Here is a 22,792-nt window from a genome sequence, read left to right as displayed (position 1 = left end):
TCTTCCTCTCTATTGGACCTCAGAGAGTGCTTCTGTAAACAAAGAGGGGCTGTGAATTGGTAGAATGGAAGCAGCCTTAGTGTAGTAATTAGAGGGTCTTGGTTAGTTAGACAGGCTGTGAGAGGCTGAGATCTTAGGCCCCGGCAAATCAATGTTGACGGAAGCTAGAAGATGCGAGCTGTAATTGACTCTCTCTCCCGCTGTCTCTCGCAAAGCGAAGCCCTTCGTCCAAGTTCAGAATGATACAGCATGTGTAGAGACTCAAGCTGCTCGCCCTCTCTAACTTGTTCACATTAATTCACCCTGATGGGAATGGGTTTTAAGCCTCACCCATATATGTTTTACTCTGCCATGAAGGCTGGAGGGAAGATAACATCCTTGGTTGAGGAGTTTGTTCTCTTGGCCTCGTTTGAAATCCACACAGTAGGGCTGACTCACGGCTTAGAAAGTTCTGGTGAAATATTTAGTGCCTATTTCAGTGGAAAGTTAACGTCTGGTAAAGGAACACTGATGTCCCATGTAGAATATATGACTATGAACGAATGATGCGATGCTGACGTCTGGTAGCTGCATACCTTGGAATGCCTCAAACATCCTTTATCACTACTGTATGTAGTCATTGTTGTTCTAACCACATCCAGCAGGTAAATATGAGGGTAGATCAAATCAAATCAAATCACATTTTATTGGTCACATGCACATATTTAGCAGATGTTATTGCGGGTGTAGCGAAATGCTTGTGTTCCTAGCTCCAACAGTGCAGTAGTATCTAACAATTCACAACAATACACACAAATTGAAAGTAAAAGAATGGAATTAAGAAATATATAAATATTAGGACAAGCAATGTCGGAGTGGCATTGACTAAAATACAGTAGAATAGAATACAGTATATACACATGAGATGAGTAAAGCAGTATGTAAACATTATTAAAGTGATGAGTGTTCCATTATTAAAGTGGTCAGTGATTCCATGTCTATATCATGACACGGGGCGAGATCCAGATGGAGACACAGGAGGCAGATGGTTGGAGTCTTACAATATTTATTAATCCAATAGGGTCAGGCAAGAGAATGGTCGTGGACAGGCAAAAGGGTCAAAACCAGTTCAGAGTCCAATAGGGACTGAAGGGCAGGCAGAATCAAGGTCAGGCCAGGCAGGATGATCAGGCAGGCGGGAAAGTTGTCCAGAGTCAGGCAGGGGTCAAAACCGGGAAGACTATCAAAAGAGAATAGCAAAAGGAGTACGGGAAAAACACGCTGGTTGACTTGACTAACATGCAAGACGAACTGGCACAGAGAGACAGGAAACACAGGGATAAATACACTCGGGAAAATAAGCGACTCCTGGAGGGGGTGGAGACAATAACAGGAACAGGTGAAACAGATCAGGGCATGACAGTCTATGTATATAGGGCAGCAGCCTCTAAGATGCAGGGTTGAGTAACCTGGTGGTAGCCGGCTAGTGATGGATATTTAACAGTCTGATAGCCTTGAGATAGAAGCTGTTATTCAGTCTCTCGGTCCCAGCTTTGATGTACCTGTACTGTCCTTGCCTTCTGGATGATAGCGGGGAGAACAGGCCGTGGCTCGGGCGGTTGATGTCCTTGATGATCTTTTTGGCCTTCCTATGACATTGGGTGCTGTAGGTGTCCTGGAGGGCAGGCAGTGTGTTGTGCCCCGGTGATGTGTTGGGCAGACTGCACCACCCTCTGAAGAGCCCTGCGGTTGTGGGCGGTGCAGTTGCCGTACCAGGCGGTGATACAGCCCGACAGGATGCTCTCAATGGTGCACCTGTAAGGGTTTTAGGGGCCAAGCCAAACTTCTTCAGCCTCCTGAGGTTGAAGGTTCACCACACTGTCTGGGAGGGTGTACCATTTCAGATTGTCAGTGATGCGTACGCTGAAGAACTTGAAGCTTTTTACCTTCTCCACTGCGGTCCCGTCGATGTGGATAGGGGCGTGCTCCCTCTGCTGTTTCCTGAAGTCTACGATCAGCTCATTCGTTTTGTTGACGTTGAGGGAGAGGTTATTTTCCTGGAACCACTCCGCAAGGGGCCTCACCTCCTCCCTGTAGGCTGGAGGGAGAAGGCAGCTGAGCATGCACCCTTGTGGGGCCCATGTGTTGAGGATCAGAGAAGTGGAGGTGTTGTTCCTACCTTCACCGCCCGTCAGGAAGTCCAAGACCCAGTTGCACAGGGCGGGGTTCAGACCTGCACCTTTATTATACATTTTTTTCACCTTTATTTAACTAGGCAAGTCAGTTAAGAACTAATTCTAATGTACAACAACGGCCTACCAAAAGGCAAAAGACCTCCTGCAGGGACAGGAGATTAAAAAATAAAAATAACATATAAATATAGAACAAAACACACATCACGACAAGAGAGACAACACAACACTACATAAAGAGAGACCTAAGACAACAACACAGCGAGGCAGCAACACATGACAACACAGCATGGTAGCATCACAACATGACAACAACATGGTAGTAACACAACATGGTAGCAGCACAAAACATGGTACAAACATTATTGGGCACAGACAACAGCACAAAGGTAGAGACAACATTTACATTTAAGTCATTTAGCAGACGCTCTTATCCAGAGCGACTTACAAATTGGAAAGTTCATACATATTCATCCTGGTCCCCCCGTGGGGAATGAACCCACAACCCTGGCGTTGCAAGCGCCATGCTCTACCAACTGAGCCACACGGGACCATACATCAATACATCACGCAAAGTCAGTAAGAGTGTCCATGATTGAGTCTTTTAATGAAGAGATTGAGATAAAACTGTCCAGTTTGAGTGTTTGTTGCAGCTCGTTCCAGTCGCTAGCTGCAGTGATGAAGGGTACTATGGTGTTGAAGGCTGAGCTATAGTCAATGAGCAGCATTCTTACATAGGTATTCCTCTATGCAATGGCGATTGCATCGTCGGTGGATGGATCTATTGGGGCGGTAAGGAAATTGAAGTGGGTCTAGGTTGTCAGGTAAGGTAAGGTAAAGGTGATATGATGCTTAACTAGCACTTCATGATGACAGAAGTGAGTGCCCAGGGTGTAGAGAGGGGGGACAGTGTTTGTCCTCTCTTAATGCCTATCTTAATAATCCTCTTTAATCAATGGTTAGCTACTGCAGTAACACAGTCCCCAGAACCCAACAATACAGACCAGATCTGTCCTTGTTGTCTCTCTCTTTATGTCAACTTATGTTCCACTTCCTCACCTCTCCTCCATCTCCCTGCCTCACACGTCCTCCAGCTAAACACATACAGATGGACCCACATAGGGCAAGCTCCCAATGGGATAAACATGCAGAATCACGTATGTGTAGTCCATGAGCCCTAGGCCCACACATGTACACCTACACATGTGCACACACGCACGCAGCACACACACTGAAATCAGGACAGGTTGATTCTCCAGAGAAGGGGGTTTTGGCGCTATGTAGGCCTAATGTAAACATGGATACATTTAATTGGAATTTATCTTTAATTACTATTAGGCCTCATTTGCATAATTTATAATCTAAAGGAAGTGTAATCAATGACATTATGGCAGAGTATCTGGACATGTTGGAACTGTATTATTTTATACTGAAGTACACCACAAAGGCCTGTCAAAGTCTTACACCATTTATCCGCCTCCTTGTTTACGACCTGCTTCATTCTTCCCAAGGTAACCCTACAGCGAGTTGACACGGAGACTCCCAACTTGGCACCCATGTGCAGAGAGTGATAGCGCAGCTGGAGATGGAGGCTTACAGTATGCAGCCTGTCTGTCGAACCCTTAAATTACCAACACCAATCGGAGACAAGAAACAAGATCTCTGTGAATTATAGCCTACTTGACTAAAGCTTTTCCCAGGCTCTTAGATGGATCAGGCCCACCGCACATTAATAACCAATGAAGCCCTGGATTGGAGTGGTACATTTTGGGGGTGGAGAAACAGCTTGGCATACTGTATGGCCCCTGTTTGCCCTGTTTTTTAAAAATGTATTTATTTCACCTTTATTTAACCAGGTAGGCCAGTTGAGAACACGTTTTCATTTACAGCTGCGACCTGGCCAAGATAAAGCAAATCAGGGCGACACAAACATGCTCTGTGATAGGCTATGCTGTACCCAGATTGATCTTCTGAGTCCTGTTTTTGTCTCAGAGAGCCTCTAGCTCCTCCAGCTGTTTCAGGTTTATGTATTGTATTACTCCTTGGGACATTGTTACATCTCCCTCCGTAATAATGTTTAGAAAGCCTCTTTGGCCCTTGGTGTTGAAGGACCCAAGGATCAATGGCCCCACGCTGGCCCCCAAGGCCCTTAGCTGACCTCAGCAAGAATCTAACTACTCATCAATGCCATTAAGATAGCTTCACTACAAAACCGCTACCATTATCTCATCCCCTCGTTTCGCCTCTCCATCTCTCCGTCCAGTCTATTCTATTCCTCGCCTTTATTCGGCCATTTTCCATATCAAACGTTCATGCTGGATATAATCACACGCTATTCGCCGGTTGCATATTTAATGAATGGGGATTTGTTAAAGCGGCGCCTTGGGGAATCTGTACTCCATAATGGGGGGGAAGATAAAGAGTGTTACGCTGACTGTGCAGAGCATTGGCTTTTTGTGTCCTAGTAACAAGGGGAAACTAAGGAAGGAACCAAAGTGTGAGAGAATAAGCTGAAGAGGAGAGTGGTGGGTGTCTCTTGGGGTCATGTAGACACTGCCCGCTCACTAATACACTATTGTGCTCTTCCCGGTTTTGGATCCTGCTGGATTTCCTTATGTGACTTTAAACAGGAATGGAGTCCGAATCTGGATGATGACCATCCTGTCTTATTTTAGGAAATCCTTTTTAATGAATAGTATGCATTGCAAATAAGATATTGGATTTACAGTCAGTCAACGTTTTGCATGATGGCTTTATCTCCGCTGTGTAAGCACTGGCACTCCTTCCATACTCTTAAAGTATCTGTATTGCTTTTCTCTGAGAAATGGTCCCTTGGTGGACCATAGTCAAGTGCTACTCACAAAAAGGTAATATAACAGAGTACTGAGTACCCTCTTTGTAGTGCCTTTCAAGCACATTTATGACACTTGAAATGTTACACAAGACATAATAGTCACACACTGATTTTATTAATAATAAAAATGCAATTAACAAAAAATATAGAACCATAACAAAGAGGATATTCATATTAAATACAAGCAAAATAACTTTTGTGAGATTACAGATGTTTTTTTATTCCATTTTGAAACAAAACCCACAGTGAAAGAGACTAAACCACCCCCCCCCCCCCCACACACACTAATTTCATTCAAGCTTCAACAGTATACCATTAGCAGACTTAAAATCTGTAACTGTATTAAGCTGGTTGTACAGCCAAGCTCCCATTATAAATTGTGAATGACTGAATCCCCGGACAGTTCTGGAGAGGGGAAATAGTTCAAAAAGAAAAGGAGTCTTCGCAAATATTACAGAGTTTTTCCTCAAAGCCCTTGAAAGCACAGTTGGGAGACAACAGAGACATTCCGTACAGTACATTGTGAGACATAACAGAGACATTCTATACAGTACTGTAGTTCAAATGAGATAACAATCGCACAAGAACTGAGATTGCCCGATCCTTGTTTCCCTGTGTGCTGTAGGCGTTTGATCCATCAGGATTGCGTTCATTGTTGGCTGTGTTCTGTACTGTTGCATTCAGAAGTATTGCACATCTTTAGGGCCCTCATAATGGTAACATCATAGTGGGCCGGAGGCATAATAGTGGCCGACTGTGTGTCAGCCAGGCTACGGTAGAGCTAATTAAGTCTCTATCTGGCGTTACGCCTACTTCCCTAACATAGCATGGCTACCTTCCACCACTTCCCTAGCCTATCATGGATACTTAGCATGACTTACCTAGCCTAGAATGGCTACCTGGTATGACTTCCCTAGCCTACAGTAACATGGCTACCTGGCACAACTTCCTTGGCCTAGCATGGCTACCTGGCACCACTTCCCTAGCCTAGCATGGCTACCTGGCAGGACTTTCCTAGCCTGTGAGTGTTTGAAATTAGTGATCGGTAATTCCACAGAAGATAATGAATGTTATTTGTCCCAGTGGGCTAGAAACAAACTGGCCCTATGGAAGAAAGAACAGCAGAGTACAAACCACAGACCACAGACCAGGTTAAATCTAATGTCCCCACTGTTTGTCTTAACATTTCGGCTGTTTAATCTACAATTCTCTTCACTTTTATTCTGGTCATTCTGTTTTAGATGGCCGTAAACGATAGTAGCAAAGGACCTCTATCGAGCCATATGTCATCCTTTTAAAAAGTAACATTGACTTCATGTGTTTCGTTCAGAACCATATCAGTCTTTTTATTGTTTTTTACAGTGCCGGCGTCCCCGCGGGTGTGTTGAATTTTATAAACCTGTGAATCACATCACCTCTGTGTCCCTCGAAGTAAGAAATGAAGCTGCAGGTCTGCAGGCGGAGTGCTGTCAGTGGAATATAATACCCTTAATAGATGCTTTGTCCTCGTCTGCAAAATGGGATCCTTCTGGCTACAGCTCTGACCTGGATGGAGCCGGAGCCGGAGCCAGAGGAGAGGCTAAAGTATTCAGTCCTATTTGATTATGCATGGAGACTCAGCGTCGCCCTCTGATGTGTCATTTCACCAGCACATCTATATCCCCCATGGGGAGAACAAAGAACAAACAGAGGCACAGAAGCTGTTTCTCTATATCCTGTCTCTTGTCTCTTAACACCACCTCTTATTTCTCTCTGACAGAACAATCACATAATACTTCGGGACTGGCATCCATGTCAAAATAACCGTAGAACCATTGCTGTCTTATGCATACAGTGTGCCTGTCGACATTTGAAGGAGACTGTCCACGATCCAGCCTTGATATAATCGTTTTGCATTTGCACTGTAGCCAGCCAGATATACCTCAAGGTTAACTGCACACTAAAAAATGAGGGTTCTTCAAGGGTTCTTTAGGAAGGGGGATGGTTCTATGTGGAGCCATACTGACCCAAAGAACCCTTTGAGCTCTTCAATAGTTCTTTGCAATTGAGTGATCATTTATATGCAGGGGTGGCGGATCATTCGAATATTTGGTGGCGTGGTTTGCTCACAGCTCATTTTGTGCAACCGTGAGTGAGTGTGTCATTTCAGTTGATCTAATCTGTTGTGTTATGTTATTACATGTTATACTGTATGACTATGGCCAGTGACGGTGTCTTGTAAAAGTTGACTAAGTCGGTAGTTCTTAATTCTCTCCTCAGGGACCCCCAGTTCTTCCAGAGCTAGAACACCTGATTCAACTAGTTAATAAATACAATAATAAAACGTATGGAATTTTAACAATATAACATGGCTATAGATGGGAGTTCAGGTGGGACTTTGCCCTTCAGCAAACAAATGGATTAAAGTGAAAATAAATCAATCCTAAAAAAAATGAGTGCTCCAACTCCTTTCTACCTTGAATTAGTCATTTTGCACGTTTTTCTTAGCGCACTCAGATGTCCGTGAGGGGCAGAAGTCCGTCAGTTGTTGTGATTCTGGATGGCCAGATAGCTACCAACAATGAAAAGAAGCTGCCATGTGGGGAATTGTATTTGACTCATTTCAGCAAGTTTCATCTTGTTCTTGATACCATGTCTTGTTTTGAGGTGTTCTGACTGCTTTCATATGTATGCTAATATGGCAAAAATTCACTAGCTAACTAACCAACAACTGTAACGATGTATTTGAGAGTTTATTGTACAAATGTTCAATAAACATTGGAGATGAAATATAGTTTAATGTTCTCAACAGTCTAAGCTAACCCTGTCTGTTTGACCCATAGTCGTTCACGCATTGGTTTTGTTGCTAAACAACCAACCTGTCTATTAAACCATGAATAAAAAACCCTGTATGGTTCTATAAGGAACCTTTGAGATTGAGGTTCTATAAAGAGCCATATAAAACGATTCTATTGTATATAGCCCTCAAAATGATTGTAACCATAGCAGAACCATTTTTTAATAGTTCTTTATAGAACCTTAGGAAAAGTTATTTGACAGCACCATACAGGTTCCATTTAGAACCTTATGAACATGGTTCTTTATAGAACCTGAAAAAAGGTTCCATATAGCACCAAAATGGATCTGCTGTGATTACAAGCCAAATTACCCTTATTTGGCACTATATAGAACCATTTATTTTTAATGTGTGTGAAGATGATGAAATCATAGTCTTTTTTAGTTGGGGGGGAGAAACAGAACCCAACTGGTTTTGAAAGTTGTGAGTTCTGAGATGTTTCCTCCACTTCAGAAGACGATCAAGTTAGTTTGGAGGCAGTGAACTCATTGCAGTCACATCGCATCATGTTTTGCCAAGAGAGGGCAATCTGGCTGTGGAGGAAATGATGGAGCCTGTTGGGCCGGGCAGTACCCAGAGAATTACCCCACAGAACAGGCGATACACGGGGAAGAGGGGGGTTGCACTACAGCTCCTATTAGAAAAGCTGTCAGCAGCAGCTCTCCAGACACTAACCATAGGATGACCTGAAATATTCTGCTTTTGGGGAAAAACAAACCATAGGCTAGTAGAGAAAGTAGAGAATGTGTTTGTGATGATAAGGAAGGATGGAGTGTGACAGCTCGGATAAAGCAATGTATTTAGGCTCACTGCAAAGTGCTCTTGTAGAAACAATATCCCAATTTGGCCGTCACTCTTGTTTCGCGATCTCTTAAATTGGCCTCTATTGAGTAGCCAGTTGACATATTGCTTGTTGCTCCTCTCCTCACTATTTTAGTGTGATTCTAGGAGGTGCTCTCGGGTGGTGAGGGTTGCCTGGTTTTAGCTGTCTCCAGCTTCCGGACTAGAGCTAATTGTAAGTGTCCGGCATAAAGCTTTGTGTGTGTGTGTGTGTGTGTGTGTGTGTGTGTGTGTGTGTGTGTGTGTGTGTGTGTGTGTGTGTGTGTGTGTGTGTGTGTGTGTGTGTGTGTGTGTGTGTGTGTGTGTGTGTGTGTGTGTGTGTGTGTGTGTGTGTGCGTGCGTGCGTGCGTGCGTGCGTGCGTGCGTGCGTGCACAATGTTGAGAGTTAGAGGTGAGGTTGACGCAAATGAAAGGTGATCAATATTTAGGCCTGTTTCTAGGCAATTTAGTAAAGTTTTTAGGAAGTACATTTCCTTGGAAAGATAACTGCCCCATGCTTCTCCAACCATGTGTAGGCTATAGCCTACTCTATTTCATTGAGACCACATGCACACCTGATCTCGCAGGTATGGCTAATGAACTTGGAGCAGCAAGAATGATGACAGCAACACTTGCTACGTTTTGCATACAGGATATAGCCTACCTTTTAGGAGGACGATTTACAGGCAGAGACAAATAAATGGGTAATCAACTTACTGAAAATGAAAAGGCGCAACGCTCACTCACCATAGTAGCCTAACCTATGTGGGCGTTGTGCCTTTTCCTTTTCAATGATGATTACATTTTTTGATTGCACTTCGAATCACATTGGTTAAGCAGGTCCTGCAGGCATCCCTTGGGAATGCAGCCCTCTAGTGCAGTCAGTACACAACACTGTTCATCATGTCTTAGCAGCATCAGATGGTGACAGGGGTCCCAGCAGGGAAGACCAGTATTTGACGGAGCTGAGGTGAATATCTGCAGATACAACACTTTATTCGCTCTGTGCAGCAAACACTGGACAAGCCAGATGCTATTTTAAGGAAGTCTGACAAATCTCCAAAGTTCATTTCCAAACTGTATCAAGGGTTGAGAGAGGCTTTTCCCGTGGACCCAAAACATGTCAAACAAAATGTGAGGAAGACCTGGGAGACACTATTGATGATGATGAATGGATACAGATATGTTGGAATGCCCAGTCATATTCATATAATAGCAGACATAAATTACTGCAGTTTAAGACCATCTATAGAACGTACTATATGCCAGTGAAACAGAACATCATGCACTCAGACATGTAATTCCTCTGCTGGAGGTGTAAAACACAAGATGACATATTTGCTATGTTATGGTCTTGTGAAGGCTGACTGAATTCTGACAAAGAGTATGTTCTTTTATCTCAGCATGTCTACAGATTCTCCCTTCTCTTTGTTTTTGTTTGCTTGGAAATGTTGAAACTGGTGACTGTTATCTGAAGAAACTGTGTTACCAAGCATTTATAGCAGCTAAGAAATGCATTGCCATTCATTGGAAGGTTGGATATCCTCCCACAATGTCAAGTTATGTATCACTAGATTTGATTTCTAACAAGATTAAGGGTATACTGGGCAACTTTCATAAGGTCTGGATGCCTTATATGGAATACTGTATGACTTAAAGTGTCTGTATTGAAAACATGTCCATGTCAGGGGAGCTACCTATTTAGGCAATCCCTAGCTGCTGAGATGCTCAGTCCTGGCCCTGGGGGTCTGTGGGTTGTCAGTCTGACCTTGGCCTAAAACGCCCAAAATCAATAAATTCATGTTTCACTAAGATCCTAAAGCTGAGTGGGGTGTGTTGGATTGGGGTTCTGCAGGGTGGTGAACGCCTAGGGGCAGGATGGGGCGACCCAGCTATATTGTGTGCAAATAAAAATAGCTCTACAGTACTATTAGTCCTATTAGATTAATTATCTGAAGGATTTGCTGTTTCTGTGTGTTAATGTAGTATATTTCAGGTGTATGTGGGGTTTTCTGTAAAAAAATTGGTTTCCAAACCTTTCCCTTCGGAATTAAACAAATTCAAGGTGGGAACTGGGAAGGAAATTGTGTTGGAGTTATTGACTAGACTGGTGGGGGTCGGTCATGCAGACGGCTGGGGCTGGCTGGTCGGTCTGGCTGAAAAGTCTTTGTATTTTTTCAAGAGTTGTTCATTTGTTAGTCTGTTAGTTAAAGGTGCAACATAATATTTATTATTGAGTTACCTTTGATCTAGTTCAGTCTTATTAATCACTTTAACATATTTAATAATGATCTCTTACCTAGCTTGATGACTGTGGGTATTTTAGCTTACTTTTGTTCTAAATAGAGATGGCATATTGGATTGTGTTGCTTTGGGTCTTCACCACAGAGAGGAAAGAGAAGTGCTATCTATATTGCAGACACTGAGTAAAGTGTCTCTGTCTCTGTCACCCCGCCCCACCCCCCTCTCTATCTGTCTGTCAGTCTATCTGTCTCCACCCCGCCCCACCCCCCTCTCTATCTGTCTGTCAGTCTATCTGTCTCTGTCTCCACCCCGCCCCACCCCCCTCTCTATCTGTCTGTCAGTCTATCTGTCTCTGTCTCCACCCCGCCCCACCCCCCTCTCTATCTGTCTGTCAGTCTATCTGTCTCTGTCTCCACCCCGCCCCACCCCCCTCTCTATCTGTCTGTCAGTCTATCTGTCTCTGTCTCCACCCCGCCCCACCCCCCTCTCTATCTGTCTGTCAGTCTATCTGTCTCTGTCTCCACCCCGCCCCACCCCCCTCTCTATCTGTCTGTCAGTCTATCTGTCTCTGTCTCCACCCCGCCCCACCCCCCTCTCTATCTGTCTGTCAGTCTATCTGTCTCTGTCTCCACCCCGCCCCACCCCCCTCTCTATCTGTCTGTCAGTCTATCTGTCTCTGTCTCCACCCCGCCCCACCCCCCTCTCTATCTGTCTGTCAGTCTATCTGTCTCTGTCTCCACCCCGCCCCACCCCCCTCTCTATCTGTCTGTCAGTCTATCTGTCTCTGTCTCCATTCTGTTTATCTATCTCTCTGTCTCTCTCTCTCACTGTCTCCACCCCCTCTCTATCTGTCTATCTGTCTCTGTCTCTCTCTCTGTCTCTACCCCGCCCCTCCTCTATCTGTCTCTCTCTCTCTGTCTCTCTCTCTCTCTCTCCACCCCGCCCCCCTCTCTCTATCTCTATCATCTCTGTGCAGCAGGTACCCGGCAACAACCTGGCAACCTCTAAATCACTCTTATTGGAGTGTGCTAAGATTGCATTGGGTCTTCACCACAGGGAAGAAAGAGAAGTGCTATCTATATAGCAGAGACTGAGTGAAGTGTCTGTTTGAGGACATGGTGATACAGTGGATCATACGCCTGCCGCCCTCCCTGCAGTGTCAATGGGGAGATGGAAATGTGTACTTACTGACCCCAGGTCATTTACTGTGGGATGGTACAGGTTATAGCAGCATGTTTGGTTTGAGTTTGAGTTGAGTTTATACATTTATGCATGTCTACTGCAGCAGCATACTAAGCAGTGGAAACACGTTAGAGTAAGACAGATATTATCATAGCTAGATGTACAAGTGTAGGAGTCAGTTGTAAGCTTGGTTCTACACTATAATGCACTTTCAATAGAGATTCTCCTTTGAGCATGCTATTTAGTCCAGTAGCTTTAATCTTTGTCCAGGAAACTGACCTAATATTAATAGGTGAGTCATTTTTCAGGTTGTGGTTGACCAGGTTGTCATGGTGACTGTTATTTTTATATTTCCCCCGACCGTCGCTGTTTAAATGTAGTCATCCTAAAACCTGTTACTGTGAGAGATATTTGTAGTTCAGTACATTTTCTCCAGTGAGGCATTAAAGTTTAAGACCCAGCTGTGTTGCTATGTATAGGCAATGGCTTATCTTGCGTATAGAGGTGCACTTGAACAGGCAGACCCCATGATCCTTGTCTCTGGAAAAGCTATTACAAGGTTCAGTAACTCCCACGGTGATGGAGGATGGTATGTGTGTGTGTGTGTGTGTGTGTGTGTGTGTGTGTGTGTGTGTGTGTGTGTGTGTGTGTGTGTGTGTGTGTGTGTGTGTGTGTGTGTGTGTGTGTGTGTGTGTGTGTGTGTGTGTGTGTGTGTGTGTGTGTGTACGTGCGTCTGCGTAAGTGTGTGTGTTTGATCTATTAATAATGCTCATACTGTATGTATTGTCTTAATGCGAGCAGCACAATGTGAGCAGCACAATGCGAGCAGCACAATCCCATTTGGGTGTGATAAGTCTAATTGTGTGAGAATTGAATCAATTCCCACTTCCTGGAAACCAGACCTGCCTTGGTTTCTCTTTCTGTACTGTAGCATGGAGCACTACTACTCCAGACAATTCATCGCCGGGAGAGTACAAATTAGTAAGCTACATGTTTTCACTCTTTAGAGAGTTTTTCATGATCTTCTACCTCAATAGAGGTTGCAGTTCTGTTTCTGTTTTTGTTTCTTGCTGAAATAATGTAGTTGAAATTCTCCCTGTGGCTGACTGTCTACAGATCTGGTTGGATATAAAGGCTCTTTCATATTCTAAGAGGGTCAGTTCAGTTTTGGTTCCATGCAGGGAAAATGGGTTTGAAGTAGCACTAGTGAAAGCAGGGCTAACTGCCGTATCTGCTGAGCTCCCCCTGAAAGACTGTGAGTCACAACGGTCATTTATTTACCTTCTCTGTTTCACTCAACACCAGCCTCATTACTTACCCAGCCCAGGACCTGCAGCACTTGTACACATAGCACACACACACACACACTAACACACAACCATCTGAGCCTAGAGAGGTGCCCATTTCTCTTCCGCTCTAATAGCACAGTCATGGTGTTGAAACTAAACAACACCAGACACACAGCCAAAGAAATGTAACGAACCAGTGATAACTTAATGGGTCATCCACAGTTCCAATGTAGATAATAGACACTGATGTTGTCTGAATTGATATACTGTATACCATAAATGTTGGAACAGTACTACTGAGTACTCTAGCATACACTGCCCTTGCTGTGGATCAGAACACAACTAGAATGCCAGCCAGCCTGAGAATTTCAATTCACACTAACCTCCCCCAGTAGCTTGGCTATAGGTCAGGACAAGACAACAGCACTGTGTCCTCTGGGCTGTCAGTGGGTTTATTAGCGTCTGCATTGGAGCAGACACAATGGACAGCTGCAGCACTAGGCTAGCCGCTGTCTCCCCCGGACACGCCTAGCTCATTAAAACACTGCCTGTCACTGGCTGCCTCCATGAAGACTAATTGTGGTGAAAAGATACAGGAAAGGGAGACAGGAGAGGGAGACAGGAAAGGGAGAAAGGACAGGGAGACAGGAAAGGGAGAAAGGAGAGGGAGACAGGAGAGAGAGACAGGAGAGGGAGACAGGAGAGGGAGACAGGATAGAGAGACAGGAAAGGGAGACAGGAGAGGGAGACAGGAGAGGGAGACAGGAGAGGGAGACAGGAGGAGGAGACAAGAGAGAGGGACAGGAGAGGGAGACAGGAGTAGGAGACAGGAGACAGGAGAGGGAGACAGGTGGGGGAGACAGGAGAGGGAGTCAGGAGAGGGAGTCAGGAGAGAGAGACAGCAGAGGGAGACAGGAGAGGGAGAAAGAAGAGAAACGGGGAAGGGAGACAGGAGAGGGAGACAGGAGGCGCAAACATCCCTCTGCAGAGAGAGCACAATGTCACACTCATACTGGCCTCTTATGGCTAATATCTCTGCCCACACTCTTACGCCATACCCAAACCAGCCGCGATCGTGCGCAAATTGATTTTGTCCTCCCACACCAAACGCAATCACGACACGAAGGTTAAAATATCAAAACAAACTCTGAACCAATGACATTAATCTGGGGACAGGTGTCACGCCCTGACCTTAGAGAGCCTTTTTATGTCTCTATTTGGTTTGGTCAGGGTGTGATTTGGGGTGGGCATCCTATGTTTTGTTTTTCTATGATTTTGTATTTCTATGTTTTAGCCGGGTATGGTTCTCAATCAGGGACAGCTGTCTATCGTTGTCTCTGATTGGGAACCATACTTAGGTAGCCCTTTTCCCTCCTTTAGTTGTGGGAAGTTAACTTTGTTTGTGGCACTATTGCCTTAAGCTTCACGGTCGTTTTTTGTATTGTTTATTGTTTTTGTCGGCGTCATCCTAATAAAAAGGAATATGTACGCTGCGCTTTGGTCTAGTTCTTTAGACGGCCGTGACAACAGGTCGAAAAGCATTAAACATTTATGGCAATTTAGCTAGCTAGCTTGCAGTTGCTAGCTAATTTGTCCTATTTAGCTAGCTTGCTGTTTGTTGCAAGCTAATTTGTCCTGGGATATAAACATTGAGTTGTAATGTTTATACCTGAAGGCCCTCTACTCCGACAATTAATCCACACATAAAACGGTCAACCGAATCGTTTCTAGTCATCTCTCCTTCTTCCAAGCTTTTTCTTCTTTGGACTTTATATGGCGATTGGCATCTAACTTTCATAGTTACCGCAACGACCGACCGAACTCAGTTCATCTTTCAATCACCCACGTGGGTATAACCAATGAGGAGATGGCACATGGGTATCTGCTTCTATAAACCAATGAGGAGATGGGAGATGCAGGACTTGCACTGCGCTCAGCGTCACAAATAGAACTGACTTCTATTTTAGTGCTTGGCAACACAGACGCTCGTTGGCGCGCGTGAGCAGTGTGGGTGCAATAATTGAATAACATGTATGTTTAAATTTATTTTGCAACGCGAGTGGTCTGATCAGCATGTTAGAGAAAAAGGTGCTATCGAGACCCTTAAAGGGTTCTTCAGCTGGCTCCATAGGAGAACCCTTTGAAGAACCCTTTTTGTTTCCAGGTAGAACCTTTTTGGGTTTGAAGCCCCTTTCTGGAGATGGTTCTACATGGAACCAAAAAGGGTTCTCCTATGGGGACAGCCGAAGAATCCTTTTGGAACCCTTTTTTCTAAGATTGCACCACTGCTGTAATGCATGTTGGGGGGTGTGTGTGGGGAACAATTATGGGGGGCCAGGTATGATGTGACTATGATAATGTGTGTGTGCAAGCGTTTATTTATTGTGAGTGTGTGGTCTGTGTGTGTTCGTGAGTGTGTGTTCTTTTCTCCAGTCGGTTACATCATATTTATTTGATTAGCTTCTCAGATGAGCTGTGTATGCTTGCCGATCACGTACTGTATTCTTTTAGCTGTTGATTTAAGAAATGAAAACCCCCACACTGTAATGGCTTGTCTCCTTCTCTCCAATCCCTTTGATATATTTTCAAAGCCAGCACTCACATTGTTATCACCTCAGAATAGTGTATCAGTGGCTGCAGCACAGGAGGGGGTAGGAGGCTATCCCTCAGCTTCTCAGGAAATGTTACACACACTCACCTCTATATCTCACCAGTCTGGAGCGAGTTAGATTCACACTCACACAAGCATACACAGAAATACAGGCACGAAGGCACTCTCTCTCTCTCACACACACACACACATTAGGACTGTCTCACACACACACACACACACACCCCCACACACACACACACACACACACATTACAACTCTCTCACATACACACACATACACTGTGACTCACACACACACACATTATGACTCTCTCTCTCTCACACACACAAACACACACACACACACACACTGTGACTCACACATACACACACATTACGACTCTCTCACATACACACACATACACTGTGACTCATACACACACACACACACACACACACACACACACACACACACACACACACACACACACACACACACACACACACACACACACACACACACACACACACACACACACACACACACACACACACACACATTAAGACTCTCTCACATACAGTTGAAGTCGGAAGTTTACTTACACTTAGGTTGGAGTCATTAAAACTATTTTTTTCAACCACTCAACACATTTCTTGTTAACAAACTATAGTTTTAGCAACTCGGTTCAGACATCTACTTTGTGCATGTACTTTTTCCAACAATTGTTTACAGACAGATTATTTCACTCATAATTCACTGTATCACAATTCCAGTGGGTCAGAAGTTTACATACACTAAGTTGACTGTGCTTGGAAAACACCTGAAAATTATGTAATGGCTTTAGAAGCTTCTGATAGGCTAATTGACATAATTTGAGTCAATTGGAGGTGCACCTGTGGATGTATTTCAAGGCCTACCTTCAAACTCAGTGCCTCTTTGCTTGACATCATGGGAAAATCAAGAGAAATCAGCAAAGACCTCAGAAAATAAATTGCAGACCTCCACAAGTCTGGTTCTTCCTTGGGAGCAATTTCCAAACACCTGAAGGTACAACGTTCATCTGTACAAACAATAGTATGCAAGTATAAACACCTTTGGACCACGCAACCGTCATACCGCTCAGGAAAGAGACGCGCTCTGTCTCCTAGAGAGGAACGTGCTTTGGTGCGTGAAGTGCGAATCAATCCCAGAACAACAGCAAAACATCTTGTGAAGATGCTGGAGGAAATAGGTACAAATGTAATTATATCCACAGTAAAACGAGTCCTATATTGACATAACCTGAAAGGCCGCTCAGCAAGGAAGAAGCCACTGCTCCAAAACCGCCATAAAAGAAGCCAGACTACGGGTTTGCAACTGCAAATGGGGACAAAGATCGTACTTTTTGAAGAAATGTCCTCTGGTCTGATGAAACAAAAACACAACTGTTTGGCCATAATGACCATCGTTATGTTTGGAGGAAAAGAGGGATGCTTGCAAGCCGAAGAACACCATCCCAACCGTGAAGCACGGGGGTGGCAGCACCATGTTGTGGGGGTGCTTTGCTGCAGGAGGGACTGGTGCACTTCACAAAATAGATGTGGATATATTGAAGCAACATCTCAAGACATCAGTCAGGAAGTTAAAGCTTGGTCGCAAATGGGTCTTCCAAATGGACAATGGCCCAAAGCATACTTCCAAAGTTGTGTCAAATGGCTTAAGGACAACAAAGTCAAGGTATTGGAGTGGCCATCACAAAGCCCTGACCTCAAACCTATAGAAAATGTGTGAGCAGAACTGAAAAAGCATGTGCGAGCAAGGAGGCCTACAAGCCTGACTCAGTTACACCAGCTTTGTCAGGAGGAATGGGCCAAAATTCACCCAACTTATTGTGGGAAGCTTGTGGAAGGCTACACGAAAAGTTTGACCCAAGTAAAACAATTTGAAGGCAATGCTACCAAATACTAATTGAGTGTATGTAAACTTCTGACCCACTGGGAATGTGATGAAAGAAATAAAAGCTGAAATAATGTAACGTCCTGACCAGAGTTCTTATGTGTTTTGCTTGTTTAGTGTTGGTCAGGACGTGAGCTGGGTGGGAATTCTATGTTGTGTGTCTAGTTCGTCTGTTTCTGTGTCCAGCCTAATATGGTTCTCAATCAGAGGCAGCTGTCAATCGTTGTCCCTGATTGAGAATCATATATAGGTGGCTTGTTTTGTGTTGGGGATTGTGGGTGGTTGTTTCCTGTCTCTGTGTTTGTGTTCTGCACCAGATAGGACTGTTTCGGTTTGCCACACTTTTTATTTTGTTCGTTGTAAGTGTTCACTGTTTCTGTTTAATTAAACATGTTGAGCACTGGCTACGCTGCGTGTTGGTCCGATCCCTGTTTCACCCCCTCTTCTAGTGAAGAGAGGGAAGGCTGCCGTTACAGAACCACCCACCAAACTCGGACCAAGCAGCGTAGCAACGGGCAGCAGCGGAAGCAGCAGCAGCAGCGGGACCAGGAGAAATGGGAGGACGAGCTGGACGGAAAAGGACCCTGGGCGGAGCCAGAGGAGTATCGCGGCCCCAAAGCAGAGCTGGAGGCAGCAAAAGCAGAGAGGCGGCGTTTCGAGGAGCTAGCTCGGCAGCGGGAGCCGGATCTGGGTTACACCACTTGGGAGGAAATAGATTCGATGGAGCAATGTGCAGAGGGATACCGGCGAATGAGGTTAACACGACGACGCGGTAAGAAGCCTGTGAAGAAACCCCCAAAATTTCTTGAGGGGGGCTAAAGGATAGTGTGGCGAAGTCAGGTAGGAGACCTGCGCCCACTTCCCATGCTTACCGTGGAGAGCGGGAGTACGGGCAGACACTGTGTTATGCGGAAGAGCGCACGGTGTCTCCTGTACGTGTGCATAGCCCGGTGCGGGTTATTCCACCTCCCCGCACTGGCCGGGCTAGATTGAGCATTGAGCCAAGTGCCATGAAGCCGGCTCTACATATCTGGCCTCCAGTACGTCTCCTCGGGCCGGTGTACATGGCACCAACCTTACGCATGGTGTCCCCGGTTCGCCAACACAGCCCAGTGCGGGTTATTCCACCTCCCCGCACTGGACGGGCTACGGGGAGCATTCAACCAGGTAAGGTTGGGCAGGCTCGGTGCTCAAGGGAGCCAGTACGCCTGCACGGTCCGGTATATCCGGCGCCACCTTCCCGCCCCAGCCCAGTACCACCAGTGCCTACACCACGCACCAGGCTTCCAGTGCGTCTCCAGAGCCCTGTTCCTCCTCCACGCACTCTCCCTGTGGTGCGTGTCTCCAGTCCAGTACCTCCAGTTCCGGCACCACGCACCAAGCCTCCTGTGCGTCTCCAGAGCCCTATACGCACTGTTCCTTCTCCCCGCACTCGCCCTGAGGTGCGTGCCCTCAGCCCGGTACCACCAGTGCCGGTACCACGCACCAGGCCTATAGTGCGCTTTGAGAGTCCAGTGTGCCCTGTTCCTGCTCCCCGCACTAGCCTTAAGGTGCGTGTCTCCAGTCCGGTACCACCAGTTCCGGCACCACGCACCAGGCCTACTGTGCGCCTTCCAGTCATGAGCTGCACTCCAGTCATGAGCTGCCCTCCAGTCATGAGCTGCCCTCCAGTCATGAGCTGCCTTCCAGTCATGAGCTGCCCTACAATCATGAGCTGCCCTACAGTCATGAGCTGCCCTACAGTCATGAGCTACCCTACAGTCATGAGCTGCCCTACAGTCATGAGCTGCCATTCAGTCCGGAGCTGCCATTAGTCCTGAGCTACCTCTCTGTCCTGAGCTACCTCTCTGTCCTGAGCTACCTCTCTGTCCTGAGCTACCTCCTAAATCATGTGGGGGCCTTGGGGAGGATTCTTAGGCCAAGGTCGTGGGCGAGGGTCGCCACTCAAAGGACGCTAAGGAGGGGGACAAAGACAGTGGTGGAGTGGTGTCCTCGTCCTGCGCCGGAGCCGCCACCGCAGACAGATGCCCACCCAGACCCTCCTCTTGAGTTTTAGGGGTGCGTTCGGAGTCCGCACCTCAGGAGGGGGGTACTGTGACGTCCTGACCAGAGTTCTTATGTGTTTTGCTTGTTTAGTGTTGGTCAGGACGTGAGCTGGGTGGGAATTCTATGTTGTGTGTCTAGTTCGTCTGTTTCTGTGTCCAGCCTAATATGGTTCTCAATCAGAGGCAGCTGTCAATCGTTGTCCCTGATTGAGAATCATATATAGGTGGCTTGTTTTGTGTTGGGGATTGTGGGTGGTTGTTTCCTGTCTCTGTGTTTGTGTTCTGCACCAGATAGGACTGTTTCGGTTTGCCACACTTTGTTATTTTGTTCGTTGTAAGTGTTCACTGTTTTTGTTTAATTAAACATGTTGAGCACTGGCTACGCTGCGTGTTGGTCCGATCCCTGTTTCACCCCCTCTTCTAGTGAAGAGAGGGAAGGCTGCCATTACAAATTGTGAAAGGAAAGGAATTGTGAAAAACTGAGTTTAAATATATTTGGCTAAGGTGTATGTAAACTTCTGACTTCAACTGTATACACATACTGCAGGTCTCTCACTCAAGCACACACACACACAGACATACACAAACTGTGAACAGATGACTTAGCCTGGGTATTATAATGCTGGAGAACAGATTACTTAGCCTGGGTATTATAACGCTGGAAAACAATAACTTCGACTGGGTATTATAATGCTGGAGAACAGATGAGTTAGCCTGGGTATTATAATGCTGGAGAACAGACGAGTTAACCTGGGTATTATAATGCTGGAGAACAGATGAGGTAGTCTGGGTATTATAATGCTGGCTAACAGATGAGGTAGCCTGGGTCTTATAACGCTGGCTAACAGATGAGGTAGCCTGGGTATTATAACGCTGGCTAACAGATGAGGTAGCCTGGGTAATATAATGCGGGAGAACAGACGAGTTAGCCCTGGTATTATAATGCTGGAGAACAGATGATTTAGCCTGGGTATTATAACGCTGGAGAACAGATGAGTTAACCTGGGTATTATAACGCTAGAGAACAGATGAGTTAACCTGGGTATTATAATGCTGGAGAACAGATGAGTTAGCCTGGGTATTATAATGCTGGAGAACAGATGAGTTAGCCTGGGCATTATAATGCTGGAGAACAGATGAGGTAGCCTGGGTATTATAATGCTGGAGAACAGATGAGGTAGCCTGGGTATTATAATGCTGGAGAAAAGATGAGGTAGCCTGGGTATTATAACGCTGGCTAACAGATGAGGTAGTCTGGGTATTATAATGCTGGAGAACAGATGAGTTAACCTTGGTATTATAACGCTAGAGAACAGATGAGTTAGCCTTGGTATTATAACGCTAGAGAACAGATGACTTAGCCTGGGTATTATAATGCTGGAGAAAATATGAGTTAGTCTGGGTATTATAATGCTGGAGAACAGATGACTTAGCCTGGTTATTATAACGCTGGAGAACAGATGAGGTAGCCTGGGTATTATAATGCTGGCTAACAGATGAGGTAGCCTGGCTATTATAATGCGGGAGAACAGACAAGTTAGCCTTGGTATTATAATGCTGGAGAACAGATGATTTAGCCTGGGTATTATAATGCTGGAGAACAGATGAGTTAACCTTGGTATTATAACGCTGGAGAACAGACGAGTTAGCCTTGGTATTATAATGCTGGAGAACAGATGAGTTAGCCTTAGTATTATAATGTTGGAGAACAGATGAGTTACCCTGGGTATTATAACGCTAGAGAACAGATGAGTTAGCCTGGGTATTATAATGCTGGAGAACAGATGATTTAGCCTGGGTATTATAACGCTGGAGAACAGATGAGTTAGCCTGGGTATTATAATGCTGGAGAACAGATTACTTAGCCTGGGTATTATAACGCTGGAAAACAATAACTTCGACTGGGTATTATAATGCTGGAGAACAGATGAGTTAACCTTGGTATTATAACGCTAGAGAACAGATGAGTTAACCTGGGTATTATAATGCTGGAGAACAGATGAGGTAGTCTGGGTATTATAATGCTGGCTAACAGATGAGGTAGCCTGGGTCTTATAACGCTGGCTAACAGATGAGGTAGCCTGGGTATTATAACGCTGGCTAACAGATGAGGTAGCCTGGGTATTATAATGCGGGAGAACAGACGAGCTAGCCTTGGTATTATAATGCTGGAGAACAGATGAGTTAACCTGGGTATTATAACGCTAGAGAACAGATGAGTTAACCTGGGTATTATAATGCTGGAGAACAGATGAGTTAGCCTTGGTATTATAATGCTGGAGAACAGATGAGGTAGCCTGGGTATTATAACGCTGGAGAACAGACGAGTTAACCTTGGTATTATAACGCTAGAGAACAGATCAGTTAGCCTGGGTATTATAATGCTGGAGAACAGATGAGGTAGCCTGGGTATTATAATGCTGGAGAACAGATGAGTTAGCCTGGCTATTATAATGCTGGAGAACAGATGAGTTAACCTGGGTATTATAACGCTGGAGAACAGATGACTTAGCCTGGGTATTATAACGCTGGAGAACAGATGACTTAGCCTGGGTATTATAACGCTGGAGAACAGATGAGGTAGCCTGGGTATTATAATGCTGGAGAACAGATGAGTTAGCCTGGCTATTATAATGCTGGAGAACAGATGAGTTAACCTGGGTATTATAACGCTGGAGAACAGATGAGTTAGCATGGTTATTATAATGCTGGAGAACAGATGACTTAGCCTGGGTATTATAACGCTGGAGAACAGATGAGTTAGCCTGGGTATTATAACGCTGGAGAACAGATGACCTAGCCTGGGTATTATAACGCTAGAGAA

At 45.2% G+C, this 22,792-nt stretch overlaps 1 protein-coding gene across 2 annotated transcripts in view; it reads left to right on the top strand.

The window, feature by feature from the left end:
• Positions 1-22,792, top strand: part of LOC139539712 (neurocan core protein-like) — a 244,690-nt gene that overhangs the window by 114,806 nt on the left and 107,092 nt on the right. The window lies entirely within an intron of this gene.

The sequence above is a fragment of the Salvelinus alpinus genome, chromosome 15 (genome assembly GCF_045679555.1).
Source record: "Salvelinus alpinus chromosome 15, SLU_Salpinus.1, whole genome shotgun sequence".
Taxonomy (NCBI): Eukaryota; Metazoa; Chordata; class Actinopteri; order Salmoniformes; family Salmonidae; genus Salvelinus; species Salvelinus alpinus.
The sequence above is the reverse complement of the archived record's forward strand: the minus strand, read 5'-3'. Positions and strand labels throughout refer to the sequence as shown.